This window comes from Hibiscus syriacus, unplaced genomic scaffold (assembly GCF_006381635.1).
Source record: "Hibiscus syriacus cultivar Baekdansim isolate YM2019G1 unplaced genomic scaffold, ASM638163v2 tig00002793_pilon, whole genome shotgun sequence".
Taxonomy (NCBI): domain Eukaryota; kingdom Viridiplantae; phylum Streptophyta; class Magnoliopsida; order Malvales; family Malvaceae; genus Hibiscus; species Hibiscus syriacus.
This window is the reverse complement of record NW_024061944.1, coordinates 2,473,580-2,491,767: the sequence shown is the minus strand read 5'-3', so window position 1 is coordinate 2,491,767 and position 18,188 is coordinate 2,473,580. Positions and strand designations below refer to the sequence as shown.

At 33.1% G+C, this 18,188-nt stretch overlaps 1 long non-coding RNA gene across 4 annotated transcripts; it reads right to left on the bottom strand.

The window, feature by feature from the left end:
* Nucleotides 1–15,347: 15,347 nt before the first annotated feature.
* LOC120150930 lies at nucleotides 15,348–18,188 on the bottom strand. 4 transcript variants are annotated; one of them, XR_005518570.1, is made up of 7 exons: nucleotides 18,133–18,188; nucleotides 17,928–18,031; nucleotides 17,706–17,840; nucleotides 16,937–17,014; nucleotides 16,263–16,627; nucleotides 16,051–16,127; nucleotides 15,348–15,598 (listed from the first exon to the last, which is right to left on the bottom strand). It is a non-coding gene; the product is annotated as an uncharacterized LOC120150930 (long non-coding RNA). The 4 variants fall into 4 exon arrangements; XR_005518568.1 differs by having other exon boundaries at nucleotides 16,051–16,627; XR_005518569.1 differs by lacking the exon at nucleotides 17,706–17,840 and having other exon boundaries at nucleotides 16,051–16,627.

Here is an 18,188-nt window from a genome sequence, read left to right as displayed (position 1 = left end):
ACTTCAAATATCTTCCTATCATCCGTTCCTGGAAGTTTGATAAAATGTGTCAAATTCAGCTCATAGTTTATCACCAATTAGTCCGTATTTTCTACTCCAATGCGGTCTATGTCTAAAACGAACGTCAAATAGAAACTGTAGGAATTCGATCATATCTTTTAGGTGAATTCATTTATATCGACTCGGACACAATCGTTAATGCCTTTGGTTTAGCCAATGATGGTCTAATAATGAAAAAAATATTGTGGCTACACCCTATAAATCTAAGGATAGTGTAAGTACTTTAAGAACTCATCATGAGCGATTCCTTCATTTAATGATCTCTTGGTGGTTTAGACCACCCGAGGTAGGTACTCATCTCTTAGGGTCATAGATTTATGGTGGATACATTGTATCAACATAACAAGAAAATAAATTTGCCACATATTATTTTTGGTGAGCTAGTAGATACCGTAAAAGTTGTCCCATAAAAAATGTAGAAACTTTAGTTTACGACTGTCTCCTCAGTAATCTGTTTATCAAACTCGGGCTTAAGGTTTCGGTTGATATTCCCATCCTCTCCAGAACCAAATAAATCTCACATCCTTAAAGAAATCGGGATGGAAAAAAGAAGGTAACCAATGGGTTCGAACCTCTGAGAAAACACTGGGAGCTAGCTCTTCACAAGCTCCTCCAGCACCGGTAGCGGACAATGATCCAGAGCTTTAACAACTTATGCAAGATATCAACAATATTGACGATGAAGCACCCGAGGACGAGCTGGTACATCAAGATAGTTCAATGCCTCCATACTTTAGCTCATTCATGGAGATATTGGATATGAGGTTTACATCATTAGAGTCCTACTTGACTGCTAAGGGGACTCAACATTTGGAGAATCAAAAAGAGATTCGAGCTACTCATGAAACAATGAATAATCGATTCAATGCTATAGACGATAGACTCGATGCCCTTACACGAGATGTGGCTAATATATGGGCACATCTATCTCCTCCCGATCCTCCTACGGATGCTTGAACTTTGCTTGCTTTGTTTTCTTGGATAGAACTTAGGACCTATTGTTAAAACATTTTAAATGTTTTTGGATTTATATTTTGGATGATTGTAGATTGATGTTTTTGGATTGTTTTATATTGGATGTTTAAATTTGTTTGGATGTTTGAACTTAAATACTTAATATTTGGTTTGGTTGAATTTATATTGGTTTATTCATTTTTGCATCATTTAGAATATGACCAATTTACCATTACACATTGTTCATGAATATTGGATTATGGAACTAATGACTAACCTTTCTCTTGATTGTGATCTTAGCAGCTTAAGCTATCTTTATTTCAAATCAATTGGCTAAATTTTCAAAGTCTTGTTTTGAACAAAAAGTTTTATAGAGTATTTTTGATTTAACAAAAAGGGGGAGAACATAGTAAGGGGGAGTAATTTATACAAATTGGTTTCAAAAATAGTTTTTCAATGAAAATCTTAAAATTACTCAAATGTTTTGTTATATCAAAAAGGGGGAGATTATTGAAAACATTTTTAATGTTTCGATATAACAAATTAAGTATAAATAAATTTTAAGATTTTACAATCTTTTCAAAGTATATTCGATTCTATTATTCGAATATCAAAATATTACTCCAAGATTTTCAAAGATCAATTTCAATCCTTACTAAAGTATAAAATTGTGTTTTAAACTTAAAATATTTTTGAAACAATTTTACAAAGTATTTCGAACCAAAATCGAGCTAAAAATTAATTTTCCAAAGGGATGCACCGATGCACTCCATGATGCATCGATGCACACCCATTTCAAATGCATTTTGTGTACCGATGCACAAGCCATGCATCGATGCACTCTTGAATATTTTGAAACATCGAATGCCTTTTGTGTACCGATGCACATACTATGCATCGATGCACTCTTGGCTCTTTTGAAACATCGAATGTAATTAGTGTATCGATGCACCCTTGTAACATCCGCAATACCGGGTTAGTGACTAAATTGTAAAGTTTTAGAATTTGGTGACTAAAATAGAAGAATGAAATAGTTCAATGATTTATTAGAAATATGATGAAGGTTATTTAGTAATTATTGAATGAATTAAAGGGTAAAATGGTCAATTGACAAGTAAGATTTTTATATTCCTTTTACAAGATAAGGAACCACGCGGGAAAGGAGAGAATTATCCAGAGTTTTCTTTATTCTTCTTCCTCCTCCCGTATCTCCAAGCTCATAGGTGAGTTTCTTTGTTTATAGATTAATTGTTGATTTTAAGATTGTGTTTTGATTATTAGATGATAACTAAGCTTAAGGAAAACTTACGTTATCTTAAAATCAAAGTATGATGGAGTTAGGAGGGATTAAAGATTTGAGGTTCTTGGATGAAATCTTAGAATAGAGTTCTTAACTAGAATTGAAAGTTAAATTTGACTTGTCATCAATCTAATAAGAGATATGAAGTAATAAAATTTGATTTAGAACAAGTAGAAAATTTAGTATGATTCTTGGATTTCATATGGAAGATAGAATTTTGAGTTTAAAGAAGTGATTATGGAGTAGAAATGAGTTTAACTATGTATATGAAAGTTAGGAATATTAAAGGAGGTGAAAGATGAAGAGTTAAGCTGAAAGAGAGTGGATTTCGTGCTTAAAATGTAAATTCTAGGTTGTGTGCATCGATGCATCTTGAATGTGTATCGATGCACTCTCAAATATTGAAAATCGAATTCCAATAGTGCATCGATGCATAAGGAGTGCATCGATGCACCCATTTAAAATACAAACATCGAATGTGATTTGTGTACCGATGCACAGGTAGTGCATCGATGCACCCGTTAAGGAATGTATCGATACACTGTAGAGTGCATCGATGCATGCCTTCATTAAAAGATGAAATTAACTTTTCTCTTGGTCTAAGAAGTGATAGATTATAGTATATAGATTGGATACTGATAGTATAAAATATGATTGTGTAGATAATGATCGATAGAAAGTTCCAGAACGATTATCAAGTTAAGATTGATCAAAATAGAGGAAATCATAAAAGTGGATTGGAACTTAGTGAGGCCAAGGTGAGTGCATATTATTAGATTGTCCATATTATTATATGGAAATTAGACTTGCGATAAGTTTGTTTCCAATATTTTATATATTTGCATGAATAGAAGCATGATTAAGTTTATATTATGTGTATATGCTTTGTTCATATTATATGTTATGTGGTGTGAATTTATATGATATGGGTTATATGGAAACGAAATATGTAACTATATGTGAACCTTATGAGCTGTAAGAATATGTGGAATAAGTTATAAGGTCACGAATCATGTATAATAGTAAATGTTGTATGTGATAACCATAGAAAAAATAAGTTAAGTGATCATGAACATGTAAATATATGTTTAGATGAAGATATAATAGCAAAACATAAATGACATGAGTCAAGTTTATGGAAACTATTATAATTTACTTATAGTATTAAATGAAAAGTGAGATAAACTAACTAGCATTAATGTATAGGACAATATGAAAATAGAATATCAATTAGGAGATCTGTACATAAATAATGATAATCATATGAGAGATAAGCTATATGAGAAAGATTGATGTGCTTAGATGAGCTATTATATAGAAATTACACGATAAAGATCTATGAAGTCATAGGAAAATGTTATAAGAGTAATGTAAACTTGAATTAAGAGAATATAAGAAATTTGTATATAAATGAATTTATATAAGTGATATATGATAGTATGTTACAATATATGTTATAGGATTTATGTAAGCATAAGAGAACAAAATATGAGCTAGTGATTATGAATATAAATGATGATATGATTATGTACAATAAATTAGGAAATTATGATCTAGGTGTTTATATGTCTATAAAAAGATATAAGAACAATATATAAGCTATGAAATAGGAACTGTGGGATTTTAATATTATATAACATTATCTATGTGATTAAGTACAAATGTGATATCCATATATGACAATGATTTGTGAAATTGTATGAAAATGTGATATGATCTACGAGATAATAAATCATGTGAATTATATGGAGGTGATTTGTGTATACATGTCTAATATGTCTTACATGATATGTATGATTTCACAAGAAATGACATGAGCTATGCGCGATTACATGATTATAAGAGATCAGACATGCGATAAGAGATAAGTGTTATGAATGTGTGAATATGAAATGACATAGATAATAATGCCCATGTTATGTGTTATGAGAGCTAGGGGTATAGTTGGCATGCTAAGAGTCGAGGGTCTATGCGGTTCTTCGGGACATATATGTATTCCTTGGAACATGTGTGATGTCTTTTGAGACACATACTTGATCATTTGTATATGTATATGATTCTTAAGGAATTTTCTACGTGGTCCTTAGGGACATTTTATATGGCACTTCGGTGCAATTCTACGCGACACTTCGGTGCAATTCTACGTGGAACTTAGGTGTATTTATATGAGTTGTGGTGACAGCATTTGTGCACAACCTCTATAGACTCACATATTTATAGTTCTCACATGTGTACATGGGCTAATAAAGAAATAACAACAAACATATTACATGTGATTTGTATGCTTTTGTGCTATGAATTGTATTATATGATTTATATGATTATATGTGGATTGTATGATTAAATGAGCAAATGTGGGGTAAAATACTAGATATAAGAGGATATATATATGAAGTGAGATAAATAATAATGATATTAATAATGAAATGAGGCTAATGATGGAAATGATGAGTATATGCGTGTATATATGTTCTTACATGTAATGATATATTGCATATGTGTTATAGGGATTTGTTACATGAATAAGGGTATGAGTGATAACAGTAATAGTTCATGCATGATTACAAGTTATAGTTACATTATATGTTTATTGCCTCACTAAGTCATAGACTTAGCGTGTGATTGTTTCACACGTAGGTTACAGAAACGAGAATAGAAGCGAGGAAGAGCAAAACAGGTCAGCATCTCCCTTACAAAATTTTCAAATCAGAAAATAGATGATTTTAATGTGTTTGGTTAATTTGAATATAGTTGGCATGTACTAAGTGATTGAGTTGAATATGCTCTGATCAATTTTGGTTATTTTGGTCAAATATGTATAGATAAATCGCTTTTATTTCAATGGAAGTTTTAAATTTTCTTTGAATTTTGTCTAGAGTCAAAGTTTGAAAAGTCAATGTGACACCTCAGATTTGTATCCGGGTCGGGTACGGGGTGGGGTGTTACATTTAATGGTATCAGAGATACGATTTAGTTGATTCTCGGTATAAACTGGAGTCTAGAGTATCGTATAATGTATACATGCAAACAAAATAGCAAAAATTTCTGATTTGAAATTGTAAGGAATATGATGTCTTGTTGATAGAATACGTTTAATAGAATACAATAGAAATGTGATTATAAGAAATGACAAAGTGAATCTATAGCTGACAAATCTGATGGTGATAGCAATTCACTTACCCTGGCCAGACAGGTTGAAGAGCGGAAACCTCAGAAAGTGTATTATAAGATTAAAGGTTGATTTCAGAAAGTTGAAATCATATTAGAACAGTGATGGAAGATCTTTATCGTTTTGAATCTGAAAAGCGATATGGATTAGTTTTGTTAGTATGTGGATAAGATAGAATATGGTGAACAAGTGTCACCATAAGAACGTTAAAAAGATCAAATGACGTGGTGAGTACTTATAGAAGAGCTCAAGAATAAGTGCATCAGCGACAAGAGTATAAGATATAGAAAGCCAAAGTTTATGAGTTGAAATAAAGAATAGTGTTGTATATAAGCAAAAGTGTGGATATGATAAGAGATTGCATTTTAGAAGGAAAAAGTTAGCGTTGGCTAACAAGAATATGTGATGGGAATGTACTGGAAGTATAAGATTATAAGATATTGTCAGGATATGATAACCAAATATGAAATAGATCTGGATATAGTTGTATATTCGAGTAAAGCAGAGGATTGATAAGAAGAGTTTTAGAATGTGTATATCGATAATTAGTTTATAAGACAAAGGAAGTCATAATGTTGAGTTTGAACAACGAAAATTTCAGGATGTATGAGAATAGAGGTGAAATTGACAAGTTAAGTAAACGAATTTTGAGATAATTTCGATTGGAAATGATGTATATGATTGGTTGACTAGGGCTTGTGCCCTAGATTGAACAGATGTTATTGACTAGATATTAGAGTAAAATTGATAGAGTTATAAGATTGGAGGAAAAGATAAAGTTGAGTTAATCAATTATGATGTGAATCTAAATATAGTTGTGTATTCTGATCAGATAGCTATGATGTAGAAAAGGGGATAAGTATTTGCATGAAACCTTAAGGAAAGTACAAGTATAAGAAATGATAAAGAATGAAGTTCTGTATAAGAAATAGGTTATCAAAGTTATGAGGATACAATGAAGATCGGTACATAGAGATGAGTATAGATGATAAGACAAGAGTATGTGAACATGAAAGGAAAGATATGATTTGTGTATAAGGAATAAATAAAGGAATAAAAAATGAAAGGGATTGAATTAAAGGATCAGATACGATAAAGGTTATATGGAAATGTAGATGATAATTTTTATATAGAAGTAAGAAAAATGTGTAAGGTGATGTGAAAAGATTCTTTAAAGTGTATGTTGAATAGTATTTAAAGAAGATTCAAGGTCGTGTTCTTGGTTAAATGATGATGAAAACGAATTTGGTTATTATAAGGTATTTAGAGATGGATTTATAATGTGGAGTGATGAAAATGAATGTTACTGTCTATATAATGAGTGACATTATATGGATTTTTGAAAGGTCAAAGGAAATGCAGAATCGAATTAGAGAAAAGACAGAAATGTATTAAGGTTGCTGGTTGTTGTTTAAATAATAAATGACATGATATGAATGTATAAAGGAAAAAGATAATTGAAAAGCTAAAGGATTGAAACGTAAGTTTTCAGATGATGACAAGAAAGATTAAGTAAATGAAGCAACATGAGAACATTAGACGATATGTTTTATCAAGATGTTCAGTGAAAATTCGAGGACGAATTTTCTTAAAAAGGAGGGGAGATTTGTAACATCCGCAATACCAAGTTAGTGACTAAATTGTAAAGTTTCAGAATTTGGTGGCTAAAGTAGAAGAATGAAATAGTTCAATGATTTATTGGAAATATGATGAAGGTTATTTAGTAATTATTGAATGAATTAAAGGGTAAAATGGTCAATTGACAAGTAAGATTTTTATATTCCATTTATAAGATAAGGAACCACGTGGGAAAGGAGAGAATTATCCAGAATTTTCTTTCTTCTTCTTCCTCCTCCCGTATCTCCAAGCTCAAAGGTGAGTATCTTTGTTTATGAATTAATTGTTGATTTTAAGATTGGGTTTTGATTATTAGATGATAACTAAGCTTAAGGAAAGCTCATTATCTTAAAATCAAAGTATGATGGAGTTAGGAGGGATTAAAGATTTGAGGTTCTTAGATGAAATCTTGGAATAGAGTTCTTAACTAGAATTGGAAGTTAAATTTGACTTGTCATCAATCTAATTAAGAGATTTAAAGTAATAAAATTTGATTTAGAACAAGTAGAAAATTTAGTATGATTCTTGGATTTCATATGAAAGATAGAATGTTGAAATTTAAAGAAGTGATTATGGAGTAGAAATGAGTTTAAGTATGTATATGAAAGTTAGGAATATTAAAAGAGGTGAAAGATGAAGAGTTAAGCTGGAAGAGAGTGGATTTCGTGCTTAAAATGTAAATTCTGGGTTGTGTGCATCGATGCATCTTGAATGTGTATCGATGCACTCTCAAATATTGAACATCGAATGCCAATAGTGCATCGATGCACTACATAAGGAGTGCATCGATGCATAAGGAGTGCATCGATGCACCCGTTTAAAATACAAACATCGAATGAGATTTGTGCACCGATGCACCCGTTAAGGAATGCATCGATACATTGTAGAGTGCATCGATGCAAGCCTTCATTAAAAGATGAAATTAGCTTTTCCCTTGGTCTAAGAAGTGATAGATTATAGTATATAGATTGGATACTGATAGTATAAATATATGATTGTGTAGATATCAATCGAGAGAAAGTTCCAGAACGATTATCAAGTTAAGATTGATCGAAATAGAGGAAATCATAAAAGTGGATTTGAACTTAGTGAGGCCAAGGTGAGTGCATATTATTAGATTGTGTATATTATTATATGGAAATTAGACTTGCGATAAGTCTGTTTCCAATATTTTATATGTTTGCATGAATAGAAGCATGATTAAATTTGTATTATGTGTATATGCTTTGTTCATATTATATTTTATGAGCTGTGAATTTATATGATATGGGTTATATGGAAACAAAATATGTAACTATATATATGAACCTTATGAGCTGTATGAATATGTGGAATAAGTTATAAGGTCATGAATCATGTATAATAGTAAATGTTGTATGTGATAACCATAGAAAGAAAATAAGTTAAGTGATCATGAACATGTAAATATATGTTAAATGAAGATATAATATCAAAACATAAATTACATGAGTCAAGTTTATGGAAACTATTATAATTTACTTATAGTATTAAATGAAAAGTGAGATAAACTAACTAGCATTGATGTATAGGACAATATGAAAATAGAATATCAATTAGGAGATCTGTACATAAATAATGATAATCATATGAGAGATAAGTTGTATGAGAAAGATTGATGTGCTTAGATGAGCTATGATATAGAAATTACACGGTAAAGATCTATGAAGTCATAGGAAAAGGTTATAAGAGTAATGTAAACTTGAATTAAGAGAATATAAGAAATTTGTATATAAATGAATTTATATAAGTGATATATGTTAGTATGCTACAATATATGTTATAGGATCTATGTAAGCATAAGAGAACAAAATATGAGCTAGGGGTTATGAATATAAATGATGATATGATTATGTACAATAAATTAGGAAATTATGATCTAGGTGTTTATATGTCTATAAAAAGATATAAGAATAATATATAAGCTACGAAATAGGAACTGTGAGATTTTATTGTTATATAACATTATCTATGTGATTAAGTATAAATGTGATATCCATATATGACAATGATTTGTAAATTGTATGAAAATGTGATATGATCTACGAGATAATAAATCATGTGAATTATATAGAGGTGATTTGTGTGTACATGTCTGATATGTCTTACATTATATGTATGATTTCACAAGAAATGACATGAGCTATGTGATTACATGATTATAAGAGATCATACATGCGATAAGAGATAAGTGTTATGAATGTGTGAATATGAAATGACATAGATAATAATGCCCATGTTATATGTCATGAGAGCTAGGGGTATAGTTGGCATGCCAAGAGTCGAGGGTCTACGCGGTCTTCGGGACATATATGTATTCCTTGGAACATGTGTGATGTCTTTTGAGACACATACTTGATCCTTTGTATATGTATATGATTCTTAAGGAATTTTTTACGTAGTCCTTAGGGACATTTTATATGGCACTTCGGTGCAATTCTACACGGCACTTCGGTGCAATTCAACGTGACACTTAGGTGCATTTATACGAGCTGTGGTGACAGCATTTGTGCACAACCTCTATAGACTCACATATCTATAGTTCTCACATGTGTACATGGGCTAATAAAGAAATAACAACAAACATATTACATATGATTTGTATGCTTTTGTGCTATGAATTGTATTATATGATTTTATGTGGATTGTATGATTAAATGAGTCAAATGTGGGGTAAAATACTAGGTATAAGTAGATATATATATATACGAAGTGAGATAAATAATAATGATATTGATAATGAAATGAGGCTAATGATGGAAATGATGAGTATATGTGTGTATATATGTTCTTACATGTAATGATATATTGCATATGTGTTATAGGGATTTGTTACATGAATAAGGGTATGAGTGATAACAGTAATAGTTCATGCATGATTACAAGTTATAGTTACATTATATGTTTATTGCCTCACTAAGTCATAGACTTAGCGTGTGATTGTTTCACACGTAGGTTACAGAAACGAGAATAGAAGCGAGGAAGAGCAAAACAGGTCAGCATCTCCCTTACAAAATTTTCAAATCAGAAAATAATGATTTTAATGTGTTTGGTTAATTTGAATATAGTTGGCATGTACTAAGTGATTGAGTTGAATATGCTCTGATCAATTTTGGTTATTTTGGTCAATATGTATAGATAAATCGCTTTTATTTCAATGGACGTTTTAAATTTTCTTTGAATTTTGTCTAGAGTCAAAGTTTGAAAAGTCAATGTGACACCTCAGATTTGTATCGGGTCGGGTACGGGGTGGGGGTGTTACACCCCTAGTGTAATGATGCACTAAGTCTTATAACAGTCGAAATATTTGAATTTTACATATAGTGTACGATTCACCTTGAGTATGCATCGATGCACACACACTCCCAACTGTTTTATTTAATTATTTTCACACAACAACGGCTCTATTGATTTCATAAATGATCCCCCAACGTTCAAAGTGATTCAAGGTATATTTAAACAAGCTTAGGAGCCATTGATCAACAACAATTGTGAGAGAAACCAAGAGAAAGCTTTAAACCTCAAGTTTGAGCATTTCAAGCTAAATTTTCATTCAATATTCATTTTTCTTTCAAGAAAACTTAATGTGCTCAATTGTATTCATTTTTAGTGTTCTTTCTTTGTTCTAAAATTGTGCAAACATCTTACCTTGTGAGGTTTTTCTGTAAGTTTGCAAATTTGTGTATTTCTCTTTGGGAGAGAGTGTTATAAGAATTTGGGGTATAATTTTTGAGGGAGTTGTAAGGTTACTCTTTGTCCTCAAAAGAAAGAACAAATTAGTGAATTTGTTGGAAAATCCTTAGTGTGGATAGCTAAGGTAGTGGACATAGACTTTGGTTGAGAAAGTCGAACCACTCTAAATCGCTGTGCAAATATTTTTAATTTTCTGCAAAAGCTTCCACGAAAATTTTTATTGCCAATTCACCCCTTCTTGGCTATTTCATCGATCGATTAACTCAACACCTTGTCAGTAGAGCTGCATAGTCTTTTCCTGTGAGTTTACGGGTCACAAGAGGCACCCCGAGATACCGAACAAGGAGCTGCCTAAATCTAATCCCAATAGCCAACTGGATTTGCTCCAAATCAAGCACATTCAGACCACAAGCAAAACAATTTGTCTTCTTGGCATTCAACTTGAGACTAGACAGCTCGTAAAACTTATCTAAGGTGCTTTGCACCCCTAACACAACATCAAGAGAACCATGGCAGAAAACTAGTAGGTCATCCGTGAAACAAAGGTGAGTGAGAGAGATTCTCTTACACTTGGGGTGAAATTTAAAAATACCATGTTTTGCAGCAGCATCTAAAAGAGTGAATAGGACATTCATGGCAATGACAAAGAGGTAAGGAGATAAATGATCTCCTTGCCTAATCCCCATAGCTCATTTGAAATACCCCACCAAGCTACCATTCAAGGAGAGGGAATACATGTGAGTAGTAATGCAAGCCCTAATCCAGTTACAGAAAGTACAGGAAGACCCATTGCATCAAGAACAGTTAACAAGAATTCCCAACTAACAGAGTCAAAAGCCTTCTGTAAGTCAGTTTTGATTGCACATCTTGGTGAAAGACTTTCCTAGAGTAGCCTTTCACAATCTCCTATGCTAGCAAGGTGTTATCAACAATGTTCTACCCTTGACAAAAAGCTGACTGACTAGGGGAAATCATGCCAGGGAAGAATGGAGCTAGTCTATTAACAAGAATTCTTGTAATAGTTTTATATACTACTGAACAACAAGAGATAAGTCTGAATTCTTTTGCTAAGCAAGCATTTAAAGATTTAGGTACCAAAATTAAGGCAGCAGCATTAAAGGAAGACAATAAACATGAGGACTAGAAGAAATACCTCAAAGAAGAAACAAAGTTAGAACCCACTATATCCATGGCAGCCTTGAAAAAACCAGAAGTATAACCATCAGGGCCTGGACTTTTATCATTTCCTTGTCTAAACAAGGCCTCCTTAATCTCCATAACACTCACCTCTTTGGTTAAAAAAGCAGATGTTCCTTCAGGCAAGGAATAATTTAGCAATCCTTTTAAATTCTTAACAGAGCTGCCTCTAACTAATGGGTCAACAGAACTAATCCGGTTAGTGAAAAATCTCACTAACTCATTAGCTATGCCATCAAAAGAGTCATAATATTGCCTATCTTCACCTTTAATAACTCTGATGGTATTTCTCTTCTTATTAGACTCTACCTTCTGATGGAAGAATCTAGTATTAAGATCCCCCTCATTTAACCAATGCATCTTAGCCTTTTGTCTGTAGAATTCAGATTCAGTCACTTTCAGTTCCACTAGCTCAGAATGGGTTCTTTTCTCATCATCAATTCTCCTCTGATCAACATGAGTCAGATTAAAAATCTAAATTTGCTCCAGCTCAACCCTTTTTTCATTCACTCTGCCAGAAATATCAGAAAAGTACTCCTTATTAAGCTCTTTTAAGAAAGGCTTGATTCTTCTCAATTTATTGAATAGGCATTGCATGGCAGAACCTTCACAATGGCCTTTCCAAAAATCCTTGACTGTGCTCAAGAATTTTTCATGTGAGGTCCAACAATTAAAAATTTTAAAAGGTCTAGGCTTCTTGATCATAGCACCTTTATGTGACCATAATAAACCAAGACAATGGTCAGAGACTCCTTGAGCCTTGAATTCAACAAAAGACTCAGGGTAATCCAGCAACCACTGAGAGTTAATCAGGATCCTATCTAACTTTTGCACCAAGTATGATTCATCCTGCCTGTTTGACCAAGTGAACAAAGGCCCAAAGAATTGATGGTCCATTAGATCAAGCTCCTCCAAACAATCTTGGAACTCCTTCATGTCAGAGGAGTTGTGTGCCCCCATAACATCAAAATCTGAGCTTTCATTGCTCGAGCAATGATGTTAAAGTCCCTACTAATCACCCAAAAGAAAGAGCCAATATCATTCTCTACAATCCTCAAATGCTCCCAAAGACCTCTTCTAGTAACACCATTATTGCTTCCATAGACAGTAGTAATTCATGTTCTATGTCCATCAATAACACCAATGATAGAGATAACCTGGTCACATCTCCTTAAAACAGTAAGCATCAACTGTTTCTTCCATAGAATCCACAATCGTCCCCCTTCTACAAAATCATAATTTTCAGCAAGGTTCCAATCAACAGAAAAAGTAGAAGAGAATTTGGCAAAGTTGTCTCTTCTAATCCTAGACTCCATAAGACAAATGACATCTACATCACAAGATTCCAGCCTCTTTAGCACTTTCAGCTGCTTAAGGGGGTTATTAATCCCCCTTACATTCCAAAAGCTCAGTATCATTAAGAAGAGATAGTAGGAGCACTACTGCTAGTGCCCAACTTCACTACATTACACTTAGCTTTATCAAGATGATCCCTCTTCTTAGCCTTGATCTCATTAAGCAGAATAGCCACTCCCATAGAGGCCACCCTAGTCTTCCTAGGACCATCCACAAAGACTTCTGACTAGCTAGAAGAGCCAACATCATCTTTTTTTCTTTCCCCTAGTCTTCTTCATCATAGAGTCCTGAAGAGAAGGAAAGTCTCCAGATTTAACATCATCCTGTAAGGCATTAATACCTACAACCTCAGCCCCCTGATCATTTACAAATCCACTAGTGACCACCTTATGTACCCCCATTACAGTGGTCTTATCAGTAGTAAAATCCTGCACAGAATTCTTAGCATTCACCAAGCCTACATTCTGAGTGACCTCACTAGCCTCATGTAAATCTTGTACAGATGATTCCACAGCAATACCAACCTGGAGCTCTGAATGCAGTATTCCCCCATTCAAAATATTATCACTGTCAGGAAGAAAATCTGAGCTATGAGATGTCTCCTTAGAACCAACAACATTAGCAAACTTCTTATTAGGACCAGTAACATTGACATCCAATTTATCCTTACTACTAGATTCAGTAGTATTAAGGCCTTCTTTCTTCCTCCAAACTTGTACTTCTTTGGAATTCAAAGAAGCCTGTCTAGCCTCAACACATGATTTTACATGGTGCCCGAACAATTTGCACTTAACACAGCACTGAGGCATCCATGGCACATGCACCCTAATTCTAACATATGACCCGTCTTTTAGAGCAACATGAATGAAATCAGGGATAACACTTCCAGCTTCAATCTCCACACAAAGCTTAGCAAATTCTAATATCTCCTTTGAAACAGTAATGAAGTCCATATACAGTGGGTTGCCTAGAGCACTAGCTATGTAACTTAGCCCTTTTTGAGAATAAATCTCTAGTGGGATATTATATATGTATATTTTAATGTCATATGTTCTATTTAATTATTAGAATTTAAAATTTATTTTTTTGAACAATTTCTACTTACAGGATAAAGAATGAGAAATTTGGTTCTAATAAATATTTAACCTATTACTTAAGAGGAAAAAAATGTAAATTAAGAACTTTTAACCATCTACCTTAGAGGTTAATCTAAATTTTAATTTACACCGCCTCCAATGTAAAAGATGTTTCTATTTATATTACATTAAAGAAATGGATGAAGTGGAAGATTATGAAGAACACGCGCTAGAACTGGGAGTGTGGATCCACTACAGCAAAATAGTACTATAACGACGTTTTTAACCCTATAGCGGCATTTATAAGTGCCGCTAAAAACTTTCCCAAAACTTGCAAAAACGCCGCAAGAAGTGCTGTTATAACGAACGTCGCAATTGTTAGCGGCGTTTATGAAAAAAAACACTGCAATAGGTCTCGACAAATAGCAGCGTTTTTATTTACAAATGCCGCTATTGACTGTGTATTTAGCGGCAAACGCCGCTATTGACTGTATATTTAGCGACGTTTGTCTTTACAAATGTCACTATTGATTGTGTATTTAGTGACGTTTGTATTTACAAACGCCGCTATTGACTGTATATTTAGCGACATTTTTCTTTAGAAACACCGCTATTGATTATGTATTTAACGACACTTGTCTTTACAATGATAGTGTATTTAGCAGCGTTTATCTTTACAAACGCCGCTATTGACTGTGTATTAAGCGACATTTATATTTAAAAACGCCACAAATAAGCCTATTATTAGTGACATTTTCATCCCAAAACGCCACAAATGGCATTATTAGTAGTAGCTGCATGAGTTGCATAAAACACCATTAAAGGCATTCTTTACACTCACAGTAATAATCAATTCTACAAATCAAAGCATATATTCCATATATTAAATATAAACAAGTCACTTGAAACTAAAAGGGTGGAAAACATTAATATACAAAATACATACAAATGTATACATATGTGTTACCATATACTATAAACAGAAAAGCAAACTAGTTGCATGTGTATCTTCACGCTCCCACTTATAACTCTAATATCCAATAGCAATCTTTCCCAACTTCTTGCTACGTACAACTAAGAATCAAATTGCAGGAGCTGTAAACAGCAGGGTAGCACTAGCAGCAACTCCTCCAGCAATAACATCAGTGGAAGTAATACCTGCCAATATGAAGAATATATACACGTATTGTCAGTTCACCTACATCAAGAATCTTATTGTTAATTAACATTTTCAGCCAGTACCAACGCCAACTGACCAGACAACATTTCAACCAGGTGAACTTGTGAGCTCTCAGTCGATGCTCTAGTTCACTAAGGAACCCAAAACCATTCTTGAGTCCTTTCATCATCAGATTTAAATTTGAACTTAAAAGTACCTTCTTAAAAAGGACTAGGACATAAGAAAGGTCAGGATTGGCGCTACATAGTTCACAAAAATTTTGCGTGCTACCAAGATGTGGTAAACACAAAAACAGTTGTGGATGCAACAATTCAAAGGAATATCTCAAGAAAAATAATAAATAATATGAGAATGCCCCAAATTTAGGCACATATTCAGATTTGTCAGCAGTGAAAAAAAATAATAAATTACAATAAAATCGAGAAAATACCTGATTGAGCTGGATGTGTAGGTGGGATAGGAGATGGTGGAACAGGTGTAGGATTATTGAGTCGATTATAAGCAAAACTGTAAAACAACAAAAGATGTAGCAAATCAAGAGACTGGCATGACAATCTTAAATATGAAAAATGGGAACAAGAAGGTGGTGGGTCGGGAGTTGTGAGTGAGGGTGGGAACAAAGTGATATAACATAAGAGAAACCTGGTATGAGTGAATAGCGAAAAGGAACCATTAACTGGAACATCTCCTGTTAGATGATTATTTGAAAGATCCTTACACAACACATGATATAACATCCAACTCCATTAGAACTGTTCTTGTCCCCAAACTTAGACAACCAATGAGGAGAAGAATTCTATCAGCAACACTCACAGAACTTGTAGTGTGTCGATAACAGTTAAGGACACTGGAATTGTTCCATCCAACTCACATCAAATAAGGGACGGGCTTCACATTCCCAAGTCCCACCCACTCAAATTCTTGACGTCCTCACCAAGGTCACCAATTCCGTCAAATTCCCCACCTCCTATAGGATTATCCCAGATACGTTATTACTATAAAGTTCCCTGTTATTTAAAAGAATAGATATTAGTTATTCTTGAACAAGTTCAATTGAAGCATGTATCCAAGAACCTTTGTATGAAATATGCAACTAAATCCAATCAAATACAAGCATCTTCATGATTAAGATGGCAAAACAAATAAACCGAACAAAAGCAATGAAAACCACTGCTAACACCCATTTCTACCTTTTCTAAGGCAGATTCATTTGTCAAGCCATGGACTTATTGGACCTAATTAGTGTAATTAGCAGCTAGGCTATTGAAAGAAAATGATAAAATGATAAGAATTCAAACATAAACACCATTTCTGACCTTTTCCAATGCGACGCATAGTGATTTCATGTGCAAGCAGTGTAGCATTAGGATTGCATTTTTGGATAACAGAAAGACCTGAAGAAAACCATCAGTCAGTATATAGTATAGAAATTTGAACCATAAATATAAAACTAAGAGCATGCTATGTCAGAAGAAACAATCTCAGTTGACATGAAAATGGTTATGAATAGCCTTAGTTGATTGTATAACATTATGAAATAACATGTAAATATGGTTCCAAATACATCCTTTTTTAATAAATAGTGAAGTCAGCAGCTTGTTGGACCTCATTATAGGATGTGACTTAAGCCTCATAATCATACAAAATGAAACAGTTAAAGCGTACTTCCAGAAAGAGATTCCTTGGTATTCTAGAAAACACAAGGCAGATTTTATCTAGTGTTCAATACCCATACACTGTAAGAAAGTGTAGAAGCGGGCCAATTGCCAGCAAGTTAAATAAATTCCTATAAACACCTGTCCTTGCCAATGCATAGACAATAAGCACAATTGCATGAAGATTACAATATAATAAGCAAACTTACATGATCAATTTATCTAGTGTTCAATACCAATACATTATTACATATACAATATGAACATATGCACATTTTTCTTTAATTCAACCCGTTTTTGGTATATCAGAAATCGAGTAAAGCATAATATCACTAATTGAAATTTGAAAACATCTCTTTCAAAGAAAAAGAAATTTGAAAATATCAAATGTTATATCAAAAGCAATCAAGCTCAATAGGAGAATACTAACCTAAAACATATGCAGTTCATAAGATATTCGATATGCACAAGAAAATAACCAAAATCGATTTTGGTTTTTGGATTTTTATGTTTAATCTAAGGCTGAGAAACCAGTTGACCAGTGAGGTTTGCATTCCCAAGATCGCTGATTTCAGAAAATTGAAAAACGTCACAAGAAGGAAAAAGCAAACTAGCACAATGAAGGAAGAAAATTGAAAGATAAACAGAGAACCTTAGAACAAAACCCATCTCCTTCTCGACCTTAGCTTGCATCTCACGAAGAGCAGCGACTTCATCCTCCATCTCTCTTAACCTTCTTTTCATGTCATCGAGGTCCTGCAAATTTCTCCAAAATTATGGTTTAATAAAAATAGGAAAAGCCCTAACAATAATTTATCCAAAATTATGATTTACTAAAAATAACGAAGGAATCGAACCTTTTCGAAGAGCCGTTTTTGAGTTGAAATGAAAGAGAGGACGATGAATGGGAAAA